Source organism: Psittacula echo, assembly GCF_963264785.1.
Source record: "Psittacula echo genome assembly, chromosome: 3".
In the NCBI taxonomy this organism is placed as follows: Eukaryota; Metazoa; Chordata; class Aves; order Psittaciformes; family Psittacidae; genus Psittacula; species Psittacula echo.
Window position 1 is genome coordinate 16,246,841 of NC_137736.1, and position 27,689 is coordinate 16,274,529.

A 27,689-nucleotide genomic window follows, 5' to 3' on the forward strand; every position below is an offset into this window, starting at 1 on the left:
ATCATTAGAAATACACAGTGATAGTCACAAAATAAACTGTTATCACTCAGTAGAGATATTGCTATTGTCCATAATCCTAGGAAAGCCTTAGTAGCCCAATACTCAGTGACAGTCAAGGGCTAAGTAGAATGATATGAAAAAACAGGTAAGAAAAGGAACAGAGAGGAAAAGAGACTATTATTATGGCATCACATACAGTCATGGCATAGTCACATCCTGAATGGCTAAATCATTCCAGTCTCAATGAATTTGAGTCCTCAACTGAAAACCAAGACTGCCAAAAAGACAGGAGTAAAGAAAAACAAGGGGATGAAGTGCTTTCAATACCAAAAAACCCTGACATATTGGGTTGGCAAAGCAAACTCTTAGGTATTTAAAAATCACAAACACAGAACAAAGAATGATTATTTATGGGTTGGGTTTTTTTTTTTTTCCATAACAGAATTAAGAAACATGAAGTTAGTAGACAGAAGTGTTAAACCAAAAGTATATACTTTTTCAGCAGAACAAATATCTTGTGAATTTCATTGCCATACAATGTTTTGGATCTGAAATGGGTTTGAAACCACCCTAGCCTGTATCATGGACAAGAGGCCCAGACAGGCTACTGTTACAATGCTGAATATAGCCCCTAGCTCAGAGGGTGAGGAAAGGCAGAAGAAAGACTGGGAGAGATGCAACTCTATCCTTTCTCATGTGTCAGAAGCAGAAAGGTTGGCTAGGTAGAAGTTTCAGTCAAATAGGTTTTATGAATTTGGGCAGTTTATGTCTTCTTATTGCACTTTTGCTTCTAGTCTGTGAAATGGGGCTAAAAATACATACCACCTTTACTTTGGCAGCATGTTACAATTTGAGATTTTCTGTAATGTCCTTAAATGTACACAGGTTGCAGGCTTTAGGTTTGATTGCTAAAATACTCTGACATTTGCCTATGATTAAACGATTTAAAACATCTTCTAAATAATATGAAGACAGTTTCAACTAGTTATAGTGACTTCTAAGGAGGAATGACATTGGATGGAAATTGTGTTGGCAAGTTCATTCTACACTTCGTTTGTATTTATTGAGGGGAGGGCTGTTAATGTTCTCTTTGGGCCAGCCTCTCGCTCTATATTCAGAAATCTGTAAAACCACAATTCAGCCACATTTGAATGTAAATAAATGGCTAGAATTCTGCTACTCCCAGGATAATTTAACTCACATGTTCCTCAGATTCCAATTTCCCTGTCCTTTGCAGAGATTCTCATCACACAGCCTCAAAGAAGCTCTTTGCAGTTAGAACTGTAGCATTTTCCAGTGCCTCTTTTTTGCAGCAATTGCCTAAATACTAAATTTGTCTTGAGTGCTCTTTTCTGTCTTGCCTGCTAATGAAGGAGGTGGAGAAAGATGCCATTGTGTCTATTACTTTGCATGCAAGAACCACTTTCAAGTGAGTGGTGCCTTGACCTATGGAAGTAAGATGTCTGTACTCCCTGTGAAAAGTGATTGCTGCAATCTTGCTCACATGTATTCCTCTCTTTTAAACATTCAGCTTCTTCTGGTATTTACTCTCTAGGCAGCTTGAAGGCCATTGAACAAAGAATTTTCCTAATATATCATAATTATACAAACACCTGTGTTGAGCAACCTTGTACTGAGCTAATCAAATTTTTTTCAGGGGTTCAAAGATGCTCAGCAGTCCTCAGTTGTGATTTGATGGTGTAATGGCTGAACATAAGGTACAATGAAGTACAGATGGGAAATCTAGATCAAAGACTTTTCTTTAAAAGTGCCCCAATACTTGCATATATATCTACATCATACTGATTCAGACATAGTTGTACAACATGCTTTGCAACATAAAACTGCTTCTTCTTCACTGTAAGGGCAAAACAAGAACTACACAGAGGGTCATTTGCAGGTGTTTGCTTCAGAACAGCTTATATAAAAGACTTAATGGACTATTCATTTGACTCTCTATATAGATGCCACCTTGCATAGTACTGTGCACAAAGTGTCTTTCTAGACATTTTATTTCCTCTTCCAGGCTGCTCAGCTGGTATTTGGAATCCTTTAAGTCTTGCTTGGTGTCATGTAAACTTTTGAGTCACCAAATCTCAAAGCTACTCTTTACAAAATATGTTCCTAGTAGCACACTCTTTTTGAAAATATAAATATCCAGTACTGGATTTTAAAGTTCATCACAGTGATTTTTCAGAAAGTCTTGAATGATTCATTCTGTCTTCAGCCACCAAATAGAGTTGATATTAGATGGATAGTAACTCTTCCCCCACCTCTGAACTTCTAAAACTTGCTAGGATTTTCAACACCTTACCAAATCATTATACTTTCAGTTTTTCTCACATCAGTTTCTGATTTCATCAGCCCAGACAATTAAAATATATTTAAAGATATTCATATGGGAGATCTCTTTCTCTTCATGCCAGTTTACAGCATTGTTTTTTGTGGATTTGTTTTGGGTTTTTTTTTGTTGTCATGTGCATTTCAAACTATTTGAAAAATGCTTCTACTAATGAGTTTATGCATTGGGATTATTTGAATAACTAGAGCTTTCAATTTAGCTTCAATGTAACTTTTTTCAGAACAATGTTAATAGTGGAAGTCAGAACCTTCAAAATTCTTACAACGTTAAAGCAAGTAAAATCTAATGAACTGACATACAGTTACTGACCTGAACGTGGGGTTGAATTGAAGAGATTTCACTTTCTTAAAAATGTTATAAAACACAACAAAAGGTATATTCCTACATTCAATAATGTTTAAATCTGTGTGAGAATACATATAAATATAAGAGAAATCAGGAATAGTCAAAGGAGTCAGACCGTCCTGTCTTAAATTCTCCCTCCAGCAGTGATCAAAAGTGGATTCCTCCAGCATAAAAGTCCAAAAAGTGAGCAATACTTTTCCAGGGGACTTTTAGAACCTCCAGCACCACAAAGGGTTCCTAACGCAGAGGTGACCCCTTTGTACTTAGAAACTTTTATCTGATTTTTCTCCCCCAGATTTGTCCAATTTCTTTTTGAATCCATGTAAACACTTAGCATTCATTTTTAGAAAAGGATGTGGAATTACAAAGCCTAGAGTTTTGGCGCTCAGTTTTTAATCTATTAGGATCATAGAATAGTCAGGGTTGGAGAGGACCTTAAGACCACCTGGTTCCAACCCCCCTGCCATGGGCAGGGACACCTCACACTAAACCATGTCACCCAAAGCTTATTTAGTAAGCAATGTACCTGCAACGAAGCTTGGGGCTAGAGAATATCGGTACTAAACCTCAAGCTGTTAAACCGTGAGGCTGACAAGGGATTAAGTCCTAAAAAATGCCTAAGGGTTGCAGAGGATTTTAACAGTTGGGCATTAAGGAGTGATGGAGTCATTGCAGCTCAGCTATGACCTTTGCCCCAGGATGCGACTTGCAAAGAACAGCAGCAGTCAAGGAAGGGTAATACTAAACTAAACCAAAAGAGGTATCCTTTTATAAAAAGTTTCATCATGTTTTATTCTAGAGCTTCAGATCTCACAGAAGGTCAACCTTTCAACTGAAGTCAGCAAGATATAAGCAAAATATTTTCTTAAAATACTCACTGTAGTTGACAAAGATTTTATTCATACATGTGGAGGAAATTGAGAAGACACTTTTATCCTCTTTGTCACAATTCCTTTTAGTTGTAGTATCCTCTCGTGCACTCAGTTTTACTGTTCTCTGTGTACTTCACTCTTCATTGAAGTATTCAGTGACTATTAGATGACTGTAGAGACACAACCTCACCATAATAGCTCTCATAACTCTCAAAAACCTTCTGAGAACTTAATTTTAATCAGTAGAGTTGCTTAAAAGATATCTGTATACATTTTTTGAGTAAAAACATTGATAAGCTTACTAAGGTATAGCATTTGTCCTTGGTCACCACATATTTCCCACTTTTTCAACTTCATTTGGCACACAGTGTATTTGGCTTGACTGGAAGGCAATTACTGAGACAGACTTTCCCCATCATTGAGAGATTGCCCACAAAATAATTCACATGTAACCTATAGTTAGACTATAAAAGGTGCAAGTTCTTCTTGTGCTCCCATTAGGATTTTCTGAGTAAGGATCTTTCACTTTGTCCCTGATAACGACTGACCCTGGAAACCTAGACAGCTTTCTGTCACTTATCATTGGAAAAAATACAATGACTTAAGGATATTGCCAGACTTAACTAATGTTTATGACACTCTGAATTTTTCGAATGGAAGCAGCTGTAAAGAATGAAGAATATTATAGTCATAAAAGTGCTGGTGAGCATTGTTTCCTTATTTTAAATAGTAGGCCTTTCTAACCTGACTGAAGGAAAGTGATGAAGTTGTTAGCAGCAGATGGGAAAAGACAGACAGTAGTACGTAGAGGTAGTACCACTTGTGCTGCATGCTTGCAGCACAGCTTGTTTCATAGCACTGGAGGGAAATAGGTCTTTTCTACATCTAAAAGCTCTTCAACCCTTTTGTGGCAATGTGCCAGATCTCCAAGAAAAAGAGATAGCCTAGAAAGAAATATGCTGTGGTGTGGGGAAAGCAGACACGGGTCTAATAAAAACCCCTAAAAAACCAAACTCCATCATTTCTGGCCTCCTTGAAAAAAGCGCATAATTAAAAAATTACACAAATTCAAGCACAGGGATAGAAAACTCAAGAAGTGAGTGAAAAGGGGTCATGAGTTTTGTGGCCATCATTACCTTCTGAATCCTGAAAACTGACTTATGTTTAGTATCAAATTCTGCAAATTTCAATCATGCTTTAACATCTCAAGTTTCATCCTAACAGAGCCTGACTATAAAAAGTTAAAGCACTACAGGAAACAAATAGTATGTACCTAACTTACAGTCTTGAAAAACTTGGCAGACATTTGTGTAAATCAGATATATTGAACACAAACTTCGATTCATATCTCATGAGGAACTATAAGCAAAATTAAATAAATTTATGTCATTAAAAACTTTATGTCACAATAATGCATAGCCACTTCATATTTCTAAGGGTAATAAAATCCTTCTTACACAGTCTGTTCTGAACCTAGGAGTTGTTTAGCAACTTAAATTTGGTATAATATCTTTGCTGAATCATTGTTAAAACACTAGTAATTCTCATTCAAACATGTGCTGACTTCAACATATATTCTCCACTGCACCATTTCAAGTCACAATATTCTGATTCATTCTATTTCTGTAAGCAATATTTAGGCAAGTAGCATGAAGCCTTCCTCTCATGAGGAAGCACGAAGCATTTGAGGAGACTGAAGAACTGGAACAGATTGCGTTCATGACTGTGAAAGACAGGAAGTTTCTTTCTTCTTAGCAAAATTTTAGCCAATGGACTAAATTTACTCCTTTGGCATGAGTGAGACATTCTGAATGAGTCCTTGTATTTAAAACCAGCAAACAGTACAATTAACAACCTGATAGATAAAGGCTGCCAATTTTCAGTGACCTTTCATTGATCAAAACCTTTGACTTAGGTAACCAGGAAGCAGAATAACTAGTTCTACGGGGTTTATATTTATGAAACAGCTGCATCCATTTTTTTTTTTTTTTTTTAACTGTTACACAACTGCATAAAGTAACTGAGAAAAGAACATGGTAAAAATTAAAGCTACACAACAATTACATAAAGAATTCCTGTATTTCTAAAGTGTAGACTATAATTATTAAAGTAATTATTACTTAGTTATCAATTGTAGTGAAACTCTTAACAAATAGAAACCTAATTTTAATAATCACCATTAGTGGTTAAAGTATTCAATATTTATACAAATGTTTTGTTTCTCACACCTTCACTAGACTGTATCACAGTGGAATAACAGAGAAGCAAAGAGGCAAATTACAAGTTCTAAACCAAATGAGATGAGTGTGAGGAAACACCAGACAGAAGATAGCGTATGTTTGCTTTTCTTAAGTTCAGATTTTTAAAAAATTATTTTAAACACTTAATTAATCTGCGCTATTTTTCACTCATCGATTTCAAAACACCAAGGAAAAAAAAAATTCCTTTCCTAGAAGTTAGGAAAATGTGGAAGATTTGTTGAACATTATTCATAGTTTGGAAAAAGGAACATCCAAATATCACCATGAGTACCAGTTAAGAATTTTGCATTTTAGAGTATATTGCCTCTTCCAGTAAAGTACTATTTTTATTTCCATGGAAGGTTTGTTACTTGGGAACTGCATTATATCTTACTGAACTGTGAATATGGTTCAAACTAGGAATTATTTAAAAGAGATTATGTTGCACTGAAAGAAAATTAAAATGCAATTTTCAGGTTTGCTTGGTTTTTAGTTGTTGTTTTGGGGTTTTGTGCTTGTTTGCTGACAGGTCTCAAAACTTATTAAAAACAAACACATGCTGAAGTGACTAAGATTTATCTGCCTGCAGATATGCCAAATGAAAAGCTATACAAACTAAAACTTAAAATGAATAGGCATCTAAGCAATGACATTTAAGTCTCTGATGGCTGAATGATATCTTTCACAGTTTCTAGGGAGAAGGTCTTGGAGACAGTCACCTAGTAATAAGTAAAACTTAATGAGTAAAGTTATTCATGTGGCTTGTATCCCTGTATTTAGACATGACAGTCAAAACAAATTTATGTTCAAAATTCTTTTCTAGAAAACCCATACACTGCACAGTTTGGCGCACTATGCTTTTATGATCAAGAAGATAAAAAAATTATTAAAAACTATATTATATAAAGCAACTAGACTTATCTTTCCCTGTAAGCACAATAAAGAGCCATTATCTTCCTTCATTAAAACATTAGTATTATTTACTATTTCTATGTATCACTACAATAATATTGGTTGGTTTATATTGTTTTGTTAGCACAATGTTTATTCCCTGTATCTTGAGTTACAGTATCTAAATGTATCATGGCAGCACATTGTATTTCATCTATGCAGTAAAGGTACTTTATTGAAAGCATATATAAACTTTATTTCTTTTGTTGGCTATAGCTTTAGAAGTAGTTGAAAAAAAATTAGTTGCATATACATACTCCTATTCTTTTCTGTTTCAACATTTTCCTTGCTCACTTTAACTACAGGAGACAGACTGAATGAAACAATGCTAAAGTTAAAAAGAAGGGAGAAAATTTAAATTAATTAAAACAACAGTTTGTTGTCGATTAAGTAACCATAAATGGGCATGTTTTATTTCAAAGCCAATTGTTCATTTATTTGCAAAGAGTTACAAACATTCAATAGCAGGAAGTTTACACAGAAGGAATGCAGATGCAGTTTAACATATGACGACTTAACCTATTAGCACTGCCAAACAAACCTGTGTTTGCAGTCAACACTTCAAAAATTCTTTTGATGAAGTTTATAAGGAATTACAGGATGAATCTTTGATTCACCCTTGAGAGTGTCAAAAGATACTCTAAGCAGTTCTGTAATGTCAGACTGCATTTTCAAACTAAGTCTGTTTGTCTAGCCCTTACACTTTAAAACTGATAGAGCTATGTAATTTCATGAAAACGAAACACATGTGAACTTTTCAGATGGGCAGTTTGATTCATACAGTAGTAGTATTTGTATCCGCTGAAATATATTGCCCCTCTATTTTAGCTTCTTTGGTATTTTTGCTGATTCAGAAATCAGCTATTACAGAATTTGTCAGTTATAAGATTCTCAGAACTGTTGAAGAGGCTTAGTCACATTTAGTTCCCTTCCATTGTGAAGAAAGTCTGAAGTCCCTTAAATGGCATTAAGAAAATATCAAATGGCTTTGTTTACATGTCATAGAACCATAGAATAGTTAGGATTAGAAAGGACCTTAAGATCATGCAGTTCCAACCCCCCCCCGCTATCGGCAGGGACACCTTCCACTAAACCATGTCACCCAAGGCTCTGTCCAACCCAGCGTTGAACACCACCAGGGATGGAGCATTCACAACTTCCTTGGGCAACCCATTCCAGTGCCTCACCACCCTTACAGTAAAGAACTTCTTCCTTATATCCAATCTAAACTTCCCCTGTTTAAGTTTGAAACCCATTACCCCTTGTCCTGTCACTACAGTCCCTAGTGAAGAGTCCCTCCCCAGCATCCTTGCAGGCCCTCTTCAGATACTGGAAGGCTGCTATGAGGTCTTCACTCAGCCTTCTCTTCTCCAGGCTGAACAGCCCCAGCTTTCTCAGCTTGTCTCCATACAGGAGGTGCTCCAGTCCCCTGATCATCCTCATGGCCCTCCTCTGGACTTGTTCCAACAGTTCCATGTCCTTTTTATGTTGAGGACACCAGAACCGCACACAATACTCCAAGTGAGGTCTCATGAGAGCAGAGTAGAGGGGCAGGATCACCTCCTTTGACCTGCTGGCCACACTCTTCTTGATGCAGCCCAGCATATGTTTGGCTTTCTGGGCTGCGAGCGCACACTGCGGGCGGCTCATGTTCATTTTCTCATCAACCAGCACCCCCAAGTCCTTCTCCGCAGGGCTGCTCTGAATCTCTTCTCTGCCCAACCTGTAGCTGTGCCTGGGAGTGCTCCAACCCAGGTGTAGGACCTTGCACTTGGCATGGTTAAACTTCATAAGGTTGGCATCAGCCCACCTCACAAGTGTGTCAAGGTCCCTCTGGATGGCGTCCCTTCCCTCCAGCATATCAACCAAACCACACAGTTTGGTGTCATCGGCAAACTTGCTGAGGGCGCACTCAATCCCACTGTCCATGTCACCGACAAAGATGTCAAACAAGACTGGTCCCAACACTGATCCCTGAGGGACACCACTCATTACTGGTCTCCAGCTGGACATCGAGCCATTGACCACAACTCTTTGTGTGTGGCCATCCAGCCAGTTCTTTATCCACTGAGTGGTCCACCTATCAAATTGATGTCTCTCCAATTTAGAGACAAGGATGTCATGTGAGACAGTGTTGAACGCTTTGCACAAGTCCAGGTAGATGGTATCAGCTGCTCTACCTCTGTCCATCAGTCCCATAGCCCCATCATAGAACGCCACGAAATTGGTCAGGCAGGATTTCCCCTGAGTGAAGGCATGCTGGCTGTCACCAACCACCTCCTTGTTTTTCATGTGCTTTAGCATGCCTCCCAGGAGAATCTGCTCCATGATTTTGCCAGGCATGGAGGTGAGACTGACTGGTCTGTAATTCCCCGGGTCATCCATTTTCCCCTTCTTGAAAATGGGGGTTATATTTCCCTTTTTCCAGTCTGTGGGAACTTCACCTGACTGCCATGATTTTTCAAATATGATGGACAACGGCTTAGCAACTTCATATATGCAATATATGCAATAGTCCAAACAAAAACCATGCAACTAGAGGCAGACTATCAGATTCTTATATGCACTTTAGAATCATAGAATGGTTTGGGCTGGAAAAGACCTTAAGATCATCCAGTTCCAACCCCCCTACCACAGGCACGGACACCTAACACTCAAGATTCCGTCCAAACTGGCCTTGAACACTGCCGGGGAGGGAGCGTCACAACTTCCTTGGGCAACCCATTCCAGTGCCTCACCACTCTCACGTATTTGTACATACACATTCTTCTTCTATGCAATTGTCTTTATTTTATGATAAAAAGGATTTATTTACTTTGTACTATAATTATATTTTCCTGAATAGTTGGGTTATTTTTCAATTAAAAAATTCAATGATTGATAAGCACAGAGAACAAGCATAAATGGCTATTGCATGATTCAATTATTGCATTATTCAGGTGTGGTTCAGCTTCTAAGTGGAGCAAAGCTGGACTCTTTCTAATAAAGACATGAACCAGAGCTTGCAAAATCTGTTTGACCACTAGGTGTGTAGCTGTGAGGCCTCAGGTACTACTATATTGCAACTGCACTTTAAAAGTACTAATGGATGAATTTATTTGAACAGATCATGATTATAACTAAGTGGAGTTATCCACTATCATGTGGATAAGTGGCCTCTAACAAAATCAGTATAACACAGTAAGTTTCATTTTACATGATTTATGGTTGTAGTACTACCAGCAATTGTTCAAACACTCAGGTTTCAGAAGAGCCACTTACAGTAAGGACAGCTAGCTACTGAATTAATAGTGAATGTATTTGAGTCTCCAACTTAAAAAGCAATTAGTCTAATGAATAAGTCTAAATGGGGAACAATGAAATTAGACTAAATGAAGAGAATAAACAGTAAATTAATGTGATTTGCTACAGCAAAATAATAAAATACTAATAAAGTAGGAAAAGAAAAATGACTGATGAATTTATATATAATTTTACATATGTATACACACATGATACATACACAAAACTTATAATGTTAAAAGTTACTATAAATTTGGCTAAAAATATTTTACTTATCCTTCAAATATTTTTTTAAAAACTGAAAAAATCGTATTCTTTACTAAGATACAAGATGGTTTTGCGAAGAAGGTTTGCAGAAAATACCATCCCAGGTTACCTTCAAGTTTAGAATATGCACAAAAAAAAAAAAAAGGTGAATAATGATGTTCACGTCACCTAATTTTAACCATCAAAACAAGATATATAACCTAAGCTACTTGGCCAGACTTCTGGTTTTCACCAAAGAGACAGTATGTTTATACAATTCTCCCCACCCTTCAGATCTTGAAAACTACCTCTCTCCCTTGATTATAAAGTAACTCAAATTTAGCCATTTCACTTCTTATATAGGCTTTACTTCTTCATGGTTTTATTTATATTTTTCCCTCATCTTGAACCTCAGGAACATTCCTCCAATTTTAATTATCGTAACCTTGATTTTGTAGGTCATTAGGAAAAATTGCTTCTGAACATTTCAGATAGCAAGAATTGTTGATATCTCTGGCTTAAGTATGAACTATACCACTAGATCCTAAAGTTTTAAGCATATCTTCAACTCTCTTTTTCCATGTTTTTATTAGTGAGCTAAGAGTTGGTTTGTCAGCCAGAATATTAAGTTACTTTGCATGCACTGTTTTGAAATATCTAAAAGTACAATTATAGGCTGCTGTTCTATAAAAAATTGGAAAATTATATCTACCCATTTCCTGAGGTCATTCCTGCATCTTAGTTTAGGTTTACTTTCCAGGTGTATTTCTTATATAGTATTTACAACATTTTCTGGACTCCAGAATCAGTATAGAAATAAACCAAAACCTTCATATTTTCTTGAACACCAACAGTCTCGGGGCATTCAGCACCTCCTCAGGAAGCCCATTTCCATGTTGGACCACCCTCTCAGTAAAGAAATGCTTCCTAACGTCTAGTCTGAACCTCCCTGGTACAGCATTGAACCATTCCCACACACCCTGTCATGGGACACCATGGAGAAGCTTCTCCCTCTTCACTTGGCCTCCTCAGGAAGTTTTAGAGAGCAACAAAATCACCCCTAAACCTCCTCTTCTCCAAACTAGACAAACCCAGTGTGTGACAAACCCAGAATCTCAAGATAATAAATTTCTTTGACTTCTACCTAAACCTTCTGAAACAGAATGTATCGTATAGCATGCAAAATGTATGGCTGAGTGAATATCAATTCATTCAAGTTGGGTAGGAGGGGGGATAAGAGGGGAGAAAGTTTTTGTTTGGTTTTCTGTTTGTTTTCAAGTCTAGTCATTAACAAAATTGTAAGGCAAATTTACATGACCTGGAATAAATATGAAGGGATAGCACCTCTGTGAACAGATCTTTTATCTCACTCAAAGCCAGGTCTTATTATTTGCCATCGAACATGCATTCAGATGAATAGGAAGTAGAAAGCAGATGATAATGTGTCCTTGGTATCATTCAATAACACTATTACTGGACTGTACTATGTTAAGATAAAAAAAGGCAAACAAGAGACATGACAGCCTGTTTCATAATAGTGATCTTTTTTCCTCTGTGGGCCAATTGCCCTCTCTACCCCTCTCTGTCCTTCCCCAAAAGGCAAACTATGAAAAAGATCATGATACTGTAATTTAATTCCAAGTATGCTTATTTTTCTGGCACTTCTATGCAATTAACCTAAGGATTGTCTTCACACATGCCGTGAAAGGCAAATCCTACAAGGACAGTAACAAAAGTACTGTTAATTTTGAGAATTTCCTTCATCTTGAAGGACAAATGTCTTACCCAAGCACCAGTTGCATATCCATGACTTGAATTCACATGGATTCTTACGCCAATCTGCAAAACCCCTCAACATTCATTTGAAAAAGCCAGTAATGCTGTTTTACTAAGTGGTAGTGCAGTTCTTTGTCATACTTGCGTCACCCAATCACAAGTAGTGGAAAGAAAACAAAAGGGCATCAGAAGTCTTAAACAGTCTACACATTAAACCTGCATATTCTTTCAGGTGAAATAACAGTGGATGAAGTAGTTTATTACTCCATTCTACACCAAATGTGATTTCACATATGTAAGTCTTTCTCAGGTTTTCCTACTCTTCATCAGGGACTGTAGTGATAGGACAAGGGGTAATGGGTTAAAACTTAAACAGGGGAAGTTTAGATTGGATATAAGGAAGAAGTTCTTTACTGTGAGAGTGGTGAGGCACTGCAATGGGTTGCCCAAGAAAGTTGTGAATGCTCCATCCCTGGCAGTGTTCAAGGCTGGGTTGGACAAAGTCTTGGGTGACATGGTTTGGTGTGAGGTGTCCCTGACCATGGCAGGGGGGTTGGAACTGCATGATCTTAAGGTCCTTTCTAACCCAAATCATCCTATGATTCTATGAAACATGAAACATAAATATTTATTCCCTCTACTGAACTACTGTTTGAAAACCCCTCAACTATTTCTGTCAATCTGAGTTTTTGTCTACCTATCTAGTTATTTATTTGTGAAAGAATTCATAGTCATGTCAATGTTTCCTTCTCCACCTGGATTTATAATTTGTTTACAAATTTGTATTTTGTGGTAGAAACAAGAAAACACTTAGAAAACTAAATAGCAATAGATCAGTCTTTTACAAATTTTTGACAACCTGATGGTTGCAGAGCTACATAAATCTCAAAGGTGTCCACTTCTTAGTGTCAAAATCATCAGAATACATTCTACTTTTAAGCAGATTTTTGTTTGTTTTTTTTTTTTTTTTTTTTTTTAATTTGTTTGTTTGGTTTTTTGTGGAGTTGTTTTTCTTTTAACTTGAAGCATAACTTTCACTCTTTGAAGATTTTAACTTATTTTCAAAAAAAATTACATGGCTGGTATAAGAAACAAGCTCTAATTCCCTGAATTCAGGATTGCTTGAAACGAAGGAATAGGCACTAAATATAGAAATACCCTTCTATTTCTTGTACTTCAGCCCCAAAATTCTATAGCAGCAAAACTACATTTGCTTCTCATGACTGAAGCTATTTTCAATGAGGTGCATACTGAAATACTCTCACACTACTCCAGTGAAAGGAGAATTTCCAGTTCAAGATGCACCTGGAATTAGGAATGCTTTCCTTCTGAGAAATAAGGATATCAAAGCATTAACGAGAGGAAATCTTGATATTATTACTAAGTACATATTCTGCATCTTTGATAAATTGATAGATATATAGATGTTGCTAAAACTAAGCTTCATGTTTGTTATCCAGTACATTATGGCTTTATGGTTATGGGACAGCATGAAGAAGGAAGCCACTATTGCTCTGGGGGAACATGCTGAATGATATTGTTCCCTGTAGAAAACACAATGCCAGAACACAAAACCTCGTATATCTGAGAGAATAGTAGCAGATTTGTCCAGGTTAATTGCTAGCAAACTGGCTTACTTTCATGTTTTCTTTCCTGCAACAGCTTAATTCCCTGCTTCAAGCAGATATGAAAGCCCTCAGAGAGAATCATTGATTCTCAATAAATGAGTAGGTGAAGCAGGAAGTAAATGCCCAAGATAGGTGGAGTTTATAAAGTAATGAAAACTTTGCAGGAGTAAATTGTGGTTCAAATGATCTGTGACTCATTTTAGTATTTGTATTAGGTTGGAGGAGTCTTGTTCAATGATTAGGAACAGAAAGTAAAGTGCATGAGTCAACTGGTAAAAATAATAATGGTGAGAGTCCTCGTAACCTCTTGATATATTCAGAATTCCTCATAGCTGAAAAAACTAGAATTCATTATAGAATTAAAAAAATGATAATCAGGATCCAAAAGGTGATCTTCCTCTCCAAAACTGTAAGACCTATTTCACCAAAATAAGAGACCATGATCTTTAAAGGTTATTAAAAGACTATTATTCTATCAGCATTAAACTTCAGAAAACTTCGGATTATTTCTTTTTTGATTACTTGGCATGGAGAAGAAAGTGCTGCCAATACTCTAGAAGTACAAGCCTACAGGAAATGACACAAGCTCCTGGACCATATAGTTATATATATAAATTATATAGCAAGTTCTAGCTAAGTGAAACCTGAAGAAATCCTTATAGAAGAAAAAAAAACCAAAGACATAATTAACAGCATGAGAAAAGAACTTTATAAAAATTAGAATATGTATTTTTCAAGTTAACATGAATGCAGAAGTCTTGGACTTCAATGCAAGTGCTAGCCTGTTCTTACGTACTCATTTTAGCTGCTGTAAACAATTGACTACATAGGAGCAGATCACTTATAAACTCTCCACTAATTCTGCACTTCAAAGTTGGAAGCAGTTTTATGTTATTCTTATTTCTCTTCTCTCCACTGAGTAGAAAAGCAAATTACAACAGCCACACTGCCAGAATATTTTTGTTGGGCTTTCTGCACGAAATCTCTTAAAATACTGGAATACTGAAGCCCTTTGCTATTTCTTGCCATGCACCCCAAATAACCAAAGTTCCCTTCTTGAAAGCTGCCATCACAGCCATAATCTGACCTTGGAAACTATATGAATAAAATACTTACTTATTAAAAAAAATAAGTTTACTATGTGTAGCTTTTGCTTTTACACTAATCTTGCTATAATATTGAGCTGACAAAGTTGACTGACTTCAGATTCCCAGTCCTGTTAATACTCCACCTCTTGTAAACAATTATAAAAACTTAATATTATGGATGAAAGACTGTTTGTAATGCAGACTTAATTTTCACATTGCATTCCCAGTGGGAACAGTCTTCAAAAGAGATAACTTTTTTAGAAAAACTAACATACAAAAAGCATAAAACACAAAGACCTTTTTTAAGTCAAACTGCCATCAAATTTCTGAAAGATGAATTCCCATCTAAATCCATGCTGGCATCTTTTAAACCGAATGCCAGAATTTCACCTAAAAAATATTAATTTATTATTCATAGGTATCAACAAGCAATAGGATTAGTAAAAAAATCCCAAATAGTAGCCTTAGTAGAACTTATGTCAGTATTTGAGCTACCACTAATCGTTGCAACAGAGGGAGAGAAAAAAAAAGAAAGACATTGTGGCTAACCATGAAGCAATTTGATCTAATATAGAAGTGCTTCGGTACAACTGAAGAACAATTCCATTCATCCTGCTAATAGAAACAGACTAGATTTTCATCCATATCTGTGGCAAGGGCATGAAATAGATGAGAAAGTCTTAGAGAAGGTCATAGTCATGAACAGGGAATAAAGCAAAGCCACTGTCTTCAGAGGGTTGAAGACTTCTGTAATAATGAAAAACTGGCAGATGGACTTGTGGTTTGAGACAATGAAGGTTTTGTGTGGGTAGGAAATAAAAGTACAGAATAAAGACCAGAAGACGAATGCTTGCTGAATACCGATTAATAGAAATCAATCACTTCTGCTGTTACCTCAAGGATGTCATCTACCTGGAAAACACAGTATTTACCTAAGAGATACTTTTTCCACAGAAACCATTAATTCAGGAACTTTTTTAGGAAAACAGGGATCCAGTGTTCAGCTGCTCAGGTGTGTCTGGAAAGCATTTACACCTTTCTCATACGAAATTAGAGGATCTTCCACTGCTGTCTAGGTAATTTCTTTCAATGTTTTCAGAAAACTGACTATAATGCTGGGATGGCTGAGTCCTCTTCAGAAAGTGTGAGGTATTGCACTGGTCAGTGAGTAAAAAAAGTAACAGAACAAAATCTAAACTAACACAGGAAAAACAGAGTGAGCCTTGGATTATAGAGGTCAGTGGATGCTACACTAAGAGGAGAAAGAAAAGGAAATGGGTAAGAACAATGTGGAATAATATAGAGCTGGGCTATAGAAAAGACAGAATTGAGTAGAAAATGTTTTGTTGAAAGAAAGCTAAAGAGGTTTTATCCATATTGAGAAGACAGGATTCAGGAAGCAGGGGGAAAGAGAACACAGAAATCCTAGATGAGGAAGAAAAGAATAGTTGTGGAAAGAAAGATATTGCATGGTCTTTTCTCCTATCATTTCTTGAGAACATTTTCATCCTATCAGTTTACATATTCTGTTGCATATTTGTCCTTAAATAGAAAACCCTAAATTAAAGAATAATATTTCAACACCAAAATTATTCGTAATTGAGGTGAAGAAAGGGTGAGTATGGTAAAAGTGGACTGTATTTTGGCTGAGTGATAATAAAAAGAACCTAAACCAAACAGCTTTGAATCATCAAAGCTTGTAGGTAGGCATTTATTTAATTCCTTCAGAATACAAGAAAACTTCTCCATATTTATTTACGATTGCTGTACAATTTGTGTAACGTAGCACATGCTCCAGGATGTTAGAATAAAGTTTGAGTTCTTTAGTGACACAGACACTTAAAGAAACCTGCTGATGTGTTTGACATTTCCAGATTTATAATGATATTTATGAAAATTAGAGAAATAAGATAAATATTGGAAGCACAACTCTGAGGAAATGAGAAGAGTTTCATTTGGCTTGTACAACATGAACAGAAGGGCCAACCTTGCCTATGTTTATAATGGTTAACTAACCAATATTTAAATAATGACATTATAATATCATGTTTTCAATCCATGATTGCACTTGAGACTTTGGAACCTTGAACACCTGCTGGAGCAATGTTACACAATTTGACCTTTACCTGCTATTTGAGGAAAAAAAGGAAGCATGTGCAGGGTAACAGAATAAGAGAAGGAAATGAAAAGATACAATAAGCATACTGCAAGCTCAGTCATTCGACAAAAATGAACATACTAAGTACTTGGAATAAATTATTTTGGAAGTTAATCCACACCTACACATTCAATTCTAAAAATCTGAATTTGCAACCAGGTCTAGAGTATTATATACGAAGCTCTCGTAAAAGTGACAACGGTATCCAATAAATGGCACAGAAGACTGATTGCAATTCTAAATTGCCAATAGAATTCTCTATTATAAATAATGCATAGAACATGCCATCTTGCACAAGCTGTCTGATAACTGTTAGGGAATGATAACCTGATTACTTTTTAATAGTGCCAGTATTGATTCTTACTGTTTTGTTGCACTTTGAATGAACAAACTGCAATAATAAAATGTATCTCTCATAGATGTTGAGCTGATGACAATGCTCTTTTAAATAGTCAGATAGAACAGGTATAGCCTATAAACTGATATAGCCTATCTACCAGGAGGACTGGCTACCGAAATGCACATTAAAAGTAGAAACCAGAAGAATAAGTCTCAACTATTGTCACAAAACCACTAATCCTCAAGCAGTTTCTAATAAATACGTCAGGTCGAAGTTCAGACCTGGCAAAAAAGTACAAATCAGAAAAAAAGGCATTCATTATTATCTTAGTTTTCAATAAGTAAAAGACTTACAGCTCAGTAACATAGGAAGATTTATGAAAATTAGGATTGGGACACAGCAGACAGAATGCGTTTCACGTACTGAACATAGCTCCAAATCTGGAAACTAGGGGCATGAGAATCATGCATAAGCAGTGGTTATTCCCACACCCCCTCCAGTTTATAAATATGTAAATACCTCTACCAAAAAAGAAACTGAATAGAAAGGATTAGGTGGAATAACTGAATATATATTTAAGAAAAAAAAAAAAAAAAAAAAAAAACAACTACAAAAAAACCTATGGTATACTGAATCTAAACCATGCAGCTAACACAGACACAAGCCCAAGTTTACCCAAGTTTAAAATTAATTTGACAAGTTCCACCCAAGACAACCTTGAATAAGCTAAACAGAGACTTGGAAAAAGCTTTCATAACTGTTTTAGGACCATACCTACATCTGGCAACCCAGAACATTGCCAAGAATTGGTTTAAGCAGACCTTTAGGACATTTTAATGAGCACTAATCTGCTATACTGGAAGGACATTAAGTAGTTTTTAGTGATATAGACTCTTCTATGTTAAATGTATGTTATTCTCTAAAGTGAAATTCTTCTAGACTTACAGAAAATCACCCATTTTCCCAAACACTTTGGTAAACTTAACAATATTAATAAATTCCTCTTTCATTCTTCACAATGTATTTGTGAGTGATGCTAATACATTAAATACTTGACAAAATAAAAGGGAGAAGAGAGAGGAGAAAAAAAGAGAGCAAAAGAAAGAAGGAAAATAAAGTCCAATGAAGCTTTAGTGTTTAAAGGCCATAAATCAGTTCCAGAAATCAGTTGATTCCATACAGAACCCATCACATTCCTCTCTACATCCTCTGGACTGATTTAAGAGTTAGCTAACAGCTCAATATTTCTTCCTATGAGTGCAGATTCTTAGGTTGTAAAAATTCTTAGCCTCCCTGAAGTCATTAGATTTGTCATGTTTAAAACCCACTGTAAACCAATCTATTAGCTTTCTGTAGAACAGTTGCAATGGGAGACATAAAGAAGTCACATCACTCCAATTGTAAGGGAAAAAAGGCCATAGGTCCTTAATTCCTTTGAGTTTGTCTACAGTATTAATACTTTGAACAAACTGAAACCAACTAATCAAACAAAACTCTCAAATTATATGAGCATAGGCCACATCTATTTCAAACACTAAGACCTCCTCAGTTTGAGTCTTAGGTCAACAAAGATAAGAACAAAGAAGCTAAGTCTGATAAGTTTTAAGTCTTGAAATATGGGGGGGTGGGGGGTGTTATTTCTAAACCATTTTTTAAATATCTAGTTACTTCCAAAATTCCCTCTTGCTCAAAATGTGTTACCTCTTCCATAGCACTACCTTACTGTTGCTTTAGGTACATGTGAGCGATTAAGGTACTGGCACTACTGGACCTCAGGGAAGACATATACCCTTTCGGCTATAGTTTCATTAAAAGTCAAACAAGAAATTATGAGGAGTCTGTGCCAATCCTTATCATTTCAAAACTGACATTTTCCAAGTCTTTTACGGAGTCATGAGTGTGAAATATAGACTAACAATTACAAGTCCAAATTCTGCCACAGTACACTAAGCAGGACAGTCAGATTGCCAAGGAAGGTTTACAGCTACTAAGGTATGAGTGTTATAGTGTTGTGTCTCTGATTACATTGAAGGAATAAAACTTTTTACATGACCAACATATAAAAGCATTTGAAATTGAAAAGTGTGTACATGTAGCAAATTGTCCTCACTTTTCCATAATGTTGTGGACATATTCAGGACATGCAGTAACATTAAAGCAGATTGATGTTTTTCTTATTGCAGAAGGAAGCAAGGGTAATAACTTCTAATAAATTTAATTGTAAGACAAATATTGCCTATAGTAAATAATCATGTATTGTCCAAGAGATACAGTAAACTAGATTTACAAAGTACTTTTTAAAAAGGTGAATTTTGTACAAGCAAAAATATTTTGATAAAAGGAGCATAAAATCTAAGATAATTGTATTCAGAATGCACAGTCTGTTCCCTTGTTTAGTTTCAGAGCTACATCAAAGAAACCATAACCTTGAACATAAAACTTGAGTATGAAAGATTGGCCTTCATCTGCCTGTTATCCTTTCCTGACAATACAAATAAAAACACAACACATTAGCGTTTCTTTGTTTCACATGCTTCTGAAGAGTAAATGTACATTTAGGCAAAAATTAAATGCAGAAAAAAAAATCCATTGGAAATGCTGCTGAAAGAAATCAAGCTGAAGAGATTATGACACTTTGTTTAAAAAGGGCTCTGCTTTTGCATTTTAAAGCTGGATTCAGCACACCCTAACCTTAGTCTTTCTAGAGTGATGGTGACAGGACTTACTGAAAATGATACCCTGAAAAATGTTGTGCTATAAAACCGATGGTGAGATTTCCTTAAACTATTTTGAATAATGCTAAATACCTTAGACATGAGCAATCCTTGGTTTAGGTTCCTTACATCAAGGTCCATCTTATTTATTAGAAGAAAATGTTTATGGTCAATCATGTTTTAAAAGAAGAGAAAGAAAGCATTCTTTTTCTGACTAAAGAATTCCCTTGCTTTCTTCCCTGATAGTTCATATGTAAGGTACCTCAACTGCTGCTGCACATGTGCTGAAGTAGATCAAGTGTTCAGCATAACTTTGACAAAGTGTTATGGCTGATAAAGAGCTGAACTGGTTTGCTGCTTTTGAAAGAATGTGTGTGTATTGATTTATAGCAAAATATCTCCAGGCATTGCTCAAATATACACATAAATAATACACTATTGCTCACATTCATGTTTTATTATTAAACTATAGTGAAGCATTGAAATCCCCATGTAGAAGATACTCCAGAAATGCAAATGAGTAAATGTACCTGCATTTATATATTCATATAAATAATGAATAGATTAATATATTTCAAAGACAATACAATTCTCTATTAAATACATTTTCACTTCCCACCAATATGTATTCTACAAGGCTTTTGGTACTTGCATTTTTCTATTGTTAGACCTTTTGCCATCAAAACAACAATTCCCCATAGCCTCCAAGCAGAGGCAGGTTAATTTGAAACACGGAAGAGTGTTTCAAAATGGACACAGACTTAATTAGCAAACACCTTTACCTTTAAGCTCTTGTTCTCATACAGACACAACCTTTGGATATTTCAGCGGAAGTGCTAACCCTCACATGGTTGATAGTCCACTTTCTATTGTACTGCAATATAAGGAAATCCACATTGTCAGGAGGCACATTATTTTAAGTCACTACATTCTTTTCTTTTTTTCCAGGACCTTTTTCCTAAAGGTTTTTTTCTGGTCCTTTGTGTTGTTGAAAAAATGTGTACACTGACATTGCCTAGAACTAAGCTACATACACTGAAATATGAACAATAAAGCTTATGATTTGAAACATTTTGTTACTTACTAGCTTGCACTTTATCATACCTGAAGCAACCTCAGCATGGACCACATTGTGTGCATTCTCCATATGCAGACCAGTGAAAGACTACTCATCACAAAAAATTGTAATTTTCTACAAATTTCTACAAAGTGATATGAAGACATATGTGCCATGAATATGAAACTGAAATCAAGTTCAGTGAAGATATCACTAACAGAAGCCAAAACAGTCATGCCATAACATTTAACTTCTTATGAATATTGGCATTTTTAGCTGTGACTGCAGTACAAGCACCACCCAAAGTCTGTCTACGTGCATCTGGTAAATACATCAAAGGTCACAAAATGGAGTTACACAGCAAGTTCTGCAAGAGCTGATACTTAAGACTCCAAGTTTAGTTCACTAACACAATATTTTTTTCAAGCTCCTTTTCAGGAATAGAAGTTTTCGTATCACCTACCCGTGGTATTTTAGCCAGCAGAGATACTGACAACTGTCTATAAGAGAGCTCAGCATTCCAGTATTGCACCAGTTCATCTGTCATTAATTTCCAACTCAACCATACGGACTGAAATTTCTTATGCTACTGTCAGTTTCAGACTGCAGATTTTTAGAAAATGTAATTAAAAACAGTTTGGCAGTTTCTCAGAAAATAAACCAAGTTCTTTTCCTTGTGTTAAATAATTCACTGTCTGCTCATTTCCCCCATAAATTCAGTGGAAAGTTGAAGCACTTAGATACTGAAGAAACATACCCTATAATTTGAAGCAATATAGAAAAACAGACTGTGATTTGCGCTGAGCCATGCATTTAAACTTTTTACCAGAAAAAAAGAGAGTATTTCTGAAGCCTATCTCCCAATCACCTGTGTATTGTGCCTTGTGTCATTCCATGGAGAGGTCTAGGAGTGAACAAATTGTACTTCTTTCCAACAAAAAGAAATCTGAAGATGTTATCCAGGAATACATCAAATATGCTCCAAATGCTAACAGACTTTCAGTTCACAATCCTGACTAGAGATGGTTGGAAGTAAAGCTCCTGAAATGTATATAGTATAGTCATTAGATGTAACTTCCCAACAAATCTGCCATCATTGCTCTATGCTACTTACAATCGGATGCTTGCTTTAAGTATTCACAGACTTGCCCTATATTATCAATATGAACACTCTGAGAACAGAGCCTGAGTACAGCTGGAGCCAGTAAAAGACTATAGAGAAGAAAAAGGACAAGTAGCAACAAATAGCATCATGGGCTTTTTTCCCCCTAACAGCCAAAACACACAGTTTCACAGTGAGAAAATGAGGTACCTTGTTCTTTGTGATGTCCCAGTGTTGCTCAAAAGGTGGGAAAGAAGCATCCTAACTTTAGTCAGGCCCACCAATACAACAAAGGAGAAACTATTCTCTGCTCTAAAATCCTGCAGGAAGTCTTATACCTCTACAAACAAGCTGCTCCTTTCTAGCAGAAGGCAACCAAACACAATTATTGGCCAAATTGTAAATCTTCGCTTTGTTTTTATTTAAACACAGACCATTTTAGCCAAAATGGTAGTTGTATTGTGTCTGATGCATCAGCACCACAAGCTAAACCATGAGAACAAATAAAGGGTAAAATTCAGTCAAGGCTGTCCAGCCAGCTCACTAGCTGAACTGAGGACTGTGCAGAGTGAAAAGATCTTGGAAGGAGAAGGTTACAATGGGAAAACCATCTCCAAAGTTAACATGAATCAGAAAAGCAAATTTTGGCAGTGTGGAAAATCTCAATTTTGGCTTCTAGTGTTTCTTAAAAATTTCAAGTAGGCACTTCTTTAAATAGGTCTGGTCATAGAAAAAAACCCTCAAAAGTCTTTCTGGACAATTGCTTTTTCCCTTAGCTGTAAAACAATCTTTTTCTCAGATACTTAAAGATTTTAGAGCCTCTGCTAGACCTTCTTTTAAAGCAGGTGTAAAAACATTGCCAGATGTGTCACAGTACTGCTTTTTAATTTGCATAGTTACAAAAACCTTTAAAATATTCAACATTTCTCAGTGCAGAACCTTACTAAAAAGTCTTTTTCTGTACCTCTGCATCATTTCAAAAATCAATGAATTCATAAATGCTCAGCTTACACTGGCAATGTGAGCAGTTAGGCTATTTGCATATTTTGTTTTTACAGTGAAGTGAAAGATAGTATATATTTACACATTTCTTAATTTGTGGTAGGTTTTCTCCTCCTTTCTCTCATATCAGCTTGCTCCCTAAGGAAGGGAGAATAAATGAGTAAACTAAATCCCCACAGTCAGGAAAAATACAACCATGCCAGGAATCAATCAGATTTTTACATCCGTCAGAAGAGTTAATAAGACTTTTAACACATTTGTTCATTATGAATAAAAAAAAAAAAAAAAAAAAAGCAGCAACACTTTCACCACCCAAAAATAAGAAAAAGAGGGAGAAAAAAAAATCCTGTAAGATCTTTTTTACAATCAGGCCCTGGAAACTATAAAGTGATAAAAACTTTGAGAAGTGAAAAGATTATTTAGCAACAAAAGTAAACAGAACAATTTGAATAAGTTTCACATAAGATTCAAATTCAGAATAGAGTGTCATTCATTATTTGAACGGGAAAAGGGAAAAAAAAGCAGAATTAAATTTCTAATTCTTTCCATAAGCCTTGAAACAAGCACAGAAATAATCACTGAAACAAACCTATTTAAGTATTACAAATGAGCTAGACCTACCTGTGAATGAAGGAAAATATCTTCTTTTTCATCACATTCACATACTAGTAAAGCATAGTTGTTTAAGTCAGTGATTAGATAACAGTTCTGAATACCTACAAGTCTAAAATCAAGAAACATTCAAGTTACTTTCATTTCAAAGGCATCTACTTTTTATGTTATGGCATATCTAAAAGAACACCTGCAAGTTATTGTCTCTGAGTTTGTTACAAATTGAAGCATCACATGCTCTGGATTAACCTGAATGAACTGCAGACAGGTGTGAAAAATTAACCTCAGGACACAGGGAACCTCATTGTTTTAAGATAAAGAATGTCTTGTCTCAGCTTCCTCCCTATCCCACTGCTTTTTTGTTAGTTTATTTTTCTCTTCTTATTTTTACCAAAGACTATCACAAACTATTTTTTTTTTTTTACACTTTATTCATCTGAGACTAAAGTTATTGCAATGAAGTTAAATTGCATATTACTACATATTTATACATTTTGCATGCATAATATATGAAGCATAAAATAGATGATATATACTTACATATTCTCAAATAATACATAAAAATGCTTATATTATAAATATGCATCAGTATAGAATATATAAAATCTGTTGGTTTGTGGAAAAACACAGGTGGATAGGCTTTTGCAATCTCTTAAGACATTCAGGAGGTTTTCTCATACCCCAGGGGTGGAAGCACAGCCTTACCATCTGCCATGGACTGGATGAATTCTGCAACTTTATAGGGATTGGTCCATGGACTGAGGAATGATGTCTCCCTCTTGGGGTGGGTGTGTATATATATATGTATATATGTGTGTATATATATGAGATAAAAGTGATGGTATTGTAGCTCTTTTTGTCTAATATGAGTCAAGGTTTATAGGATCATGTGATTTTGCTTTAAAGTCTAATTAACACATTTAGTAAAAAAATATCCAAGTTTATTGTTGCATTTTTTTTTTCACTTTTTGCAAGTACAACATATAAAGAAGAAACTTCAAAATATGAACAAATATGAAGCTGTTCCTCTAAATGTATCTTTGTTATGTTACTCAAACGAGATTTTTATCCCCTGTAGGAAAAGCAGACAAAAAAATTGTCATCTTTGGAATCCCTGAAGTTAGTCAGAGCTGAGATTGCTAAAATATATAATGAATTTAAAAAGTGATTATGACTTTTAATATTCAATAGAATTTGATCTCTTAGCACAGAAGAGGTTTTCAGTGTGTTATTTACCAAAACAAGTTGGAGGAGGAGGAATTTAAAACAGAGTGGTTTCACATGAAATGAGATTTAGTTACTGTGGTAATATCATTCTTAAAGAGTAAAACACTATCAACCAAAGCCATATGACAATAAAAAAGCTGTGGTTTTAAAAGAGATTAGAAGTTTGTATGATCTACTTTCATTGATTAGAACATTATGAACACAATGAAACTCCATCTCTCAGAACCCAAAATTTACTTCCCAAAAATGGAAAGTAAGAATTTCTAGTAGAATTTAGATAGTTAAAAACTGCAGTCAAGAAAATCTTTACATACTTGTTATCTATGCTCTGGGACAAGCAGATTCCGCTAGGCACCTGACCTTGATTTTCTAATTCCTCAGAGACCTAAAGTTTTGTAAAGCCTAGACCAAACTGAACAATCAGGTCAATTCACAGCCTGTTAAAGATCCCTCATTAAACTTTCTTCCATTTGGGATGTATTTTAGAGATACTGGGTAAAATGATAAACACACTGGAGCTGACCTTTTGCACTCAAACACCCATCTTGCTGACCAACATGAAGGGCCTTTCTTTTGTGCTCTCTGTTTAACCCCTTGAATTCTGTGGTGTTTGTTTTTAAATGAAAGATTTAAAAGGCAGGAAGGATGGAAACTATGTCTTCAGTTGAGCTTCTGAATACTTCATCACTTGGTGAGTGCTTTTCTCTTCAGTAAGGAATGAACCGTCTTTTCCTCCTTTTAAAGGAACAAATCCAGCTTCATTTGTAAATGAAAGGATTTTAATCTTGCCTTCCAGAAGGATATTTGGGACATAAGTCTATAGAGGAAGGAGCCTTGAAGAGGGAGAAATTTAAGTGACTTTAAGTAACTTGTTTTCAAAGTTTGCCAGTGACTAGCCTTGACTCACTGAATAGCTTTCTCTACTGTAAACATAATCTGAGGGTCACACTTTGGTGTTTAACTCTTCTTGCAGTCTCCACAAGAGCCAAGCTACTCAATGTCCCTTTGTATTTCACTGTGGGATCAGGTGAAAAATAAAATTGCCTAAATAGTTGGTTGCTGTGGTGGTGGTGATAGGGTGTTTTTTGGTTTTTCATTCGTTTAGGGTTTTTTGTTTTATTTTGCTTTTTCCAGAACTGAAATAGGTCTCTAGTTATGCACACCACAAGAAATCTGAGAACAATATAGTTCATGGAAAAATTACTACTTCCTTTCTTCCACCTCTATTTTTCTCTTCTCACAATGCTCCTAACCTCTGCTCTATAGAGTTCATTTTCTCTTACTTTTGATTTCTTAGTCTGCCTGTACTGTACTTGTAGAACTAGCACTACAACCTCAAGTAGGCTTAAACTTGAAAAACATTCGCATGACTGTTTTTAGCCACGCAAAAAGATGATTTGTCAGTTACCAATGTAATCCCAAACAAAAGACTTCAACTAAAGTAATTTCTTCATTGCTGAAAGGTGTTACTCCTGCTTCTGACACCAATGGAATGCAAATGAAAAGAAATGAGAAATACCTGTTGCTGTAGGCCTTAAAGTTGTAGGCACTATTACTTTTTCCCCCCATACATAATTTGTAGCTTATATTACAAGTCATAATTTTCAGAATAGCTGCTAGTTTTATCCTGGGTTTTGATCAATTAAAAACAATATACTAAGATTTTTTTTATGTTCCTATTGCATCTAATTCCAGTTGGCCTACCTCTCCTTCCATTTAGTAGTCAGGCAGCCTTATTCTCTCCTTTTTAATCTTTTCTTTGAGAAACTTAATGAATTGCAGTTCTTTCAAAGCTTTTCAAATGTCTTTGACGTTTCCCCTGCAACATTTGACCTTGAAGTAGTGAATACTTTTCATTTCTTCTGACAAAAACACTCTTGCATGTTGCAAAGATGGGTATAACAAGCTGATGTTTGATTGTTTGCTTTAATCCTTTTTTTCTAATAAGCAACAAAAATGCAAAGGCGGTCTTCTCAAAAAACCTAAACAGTCAAGGAAAAGCAACAGTGTGTCAAAGCTGCAGTGGAAGACCAAAGAAATCTGGTGATGTCTTATCAAAGGAAAAGCCAACCCCAACACAGGTTTCTAGTAAATTTGTTCATCAGTAAAATGAGGTTGAATGAATCACTTATTTAAACGGCTACTCACAACATCTCAGCAAACCTATACTAAGCTTTTTGTAGACAGCATGATAAAGGAGACTTTAGTGGAGTTTGCTGATAGTTTTCTTCATTTCAGGGATACCATGAGAAATATAAGCAAAGTATTTGTTTGGAGGCTTAGAAGGGAAGCAAGGGCAACTAGCATAATTTACCAGCTAGGGCCCAAACCCAATGCCTCAGATCTGGAAAACAAGTTTATAATAAGAGAAGAAATAATCTTAAAGAGTCTTGAAAGAATTAAAACACAGAACCTGACATATTAAAAAGGAGAGCTAGTGGAGAGATGTGAAGGTTCTCACAACTAATCCAATCAAAATGACAAGGTAGGAAAGCGATCCCTTTTGCAGAAGCAAGGATGAAGGCAAGTGAAGCAAGAGTGCCCTTTACAAAGTCAAAAAGAACACAGCTACCAAATACTATGATAATTTACATTGGTTAACATAGACTTCTGTTACTGTGTAAGCAGTAGCTGTTAGCTGAATTGAAAACTTGCTTTTATAAGGATGCATGTAAACTGAGAGTTTG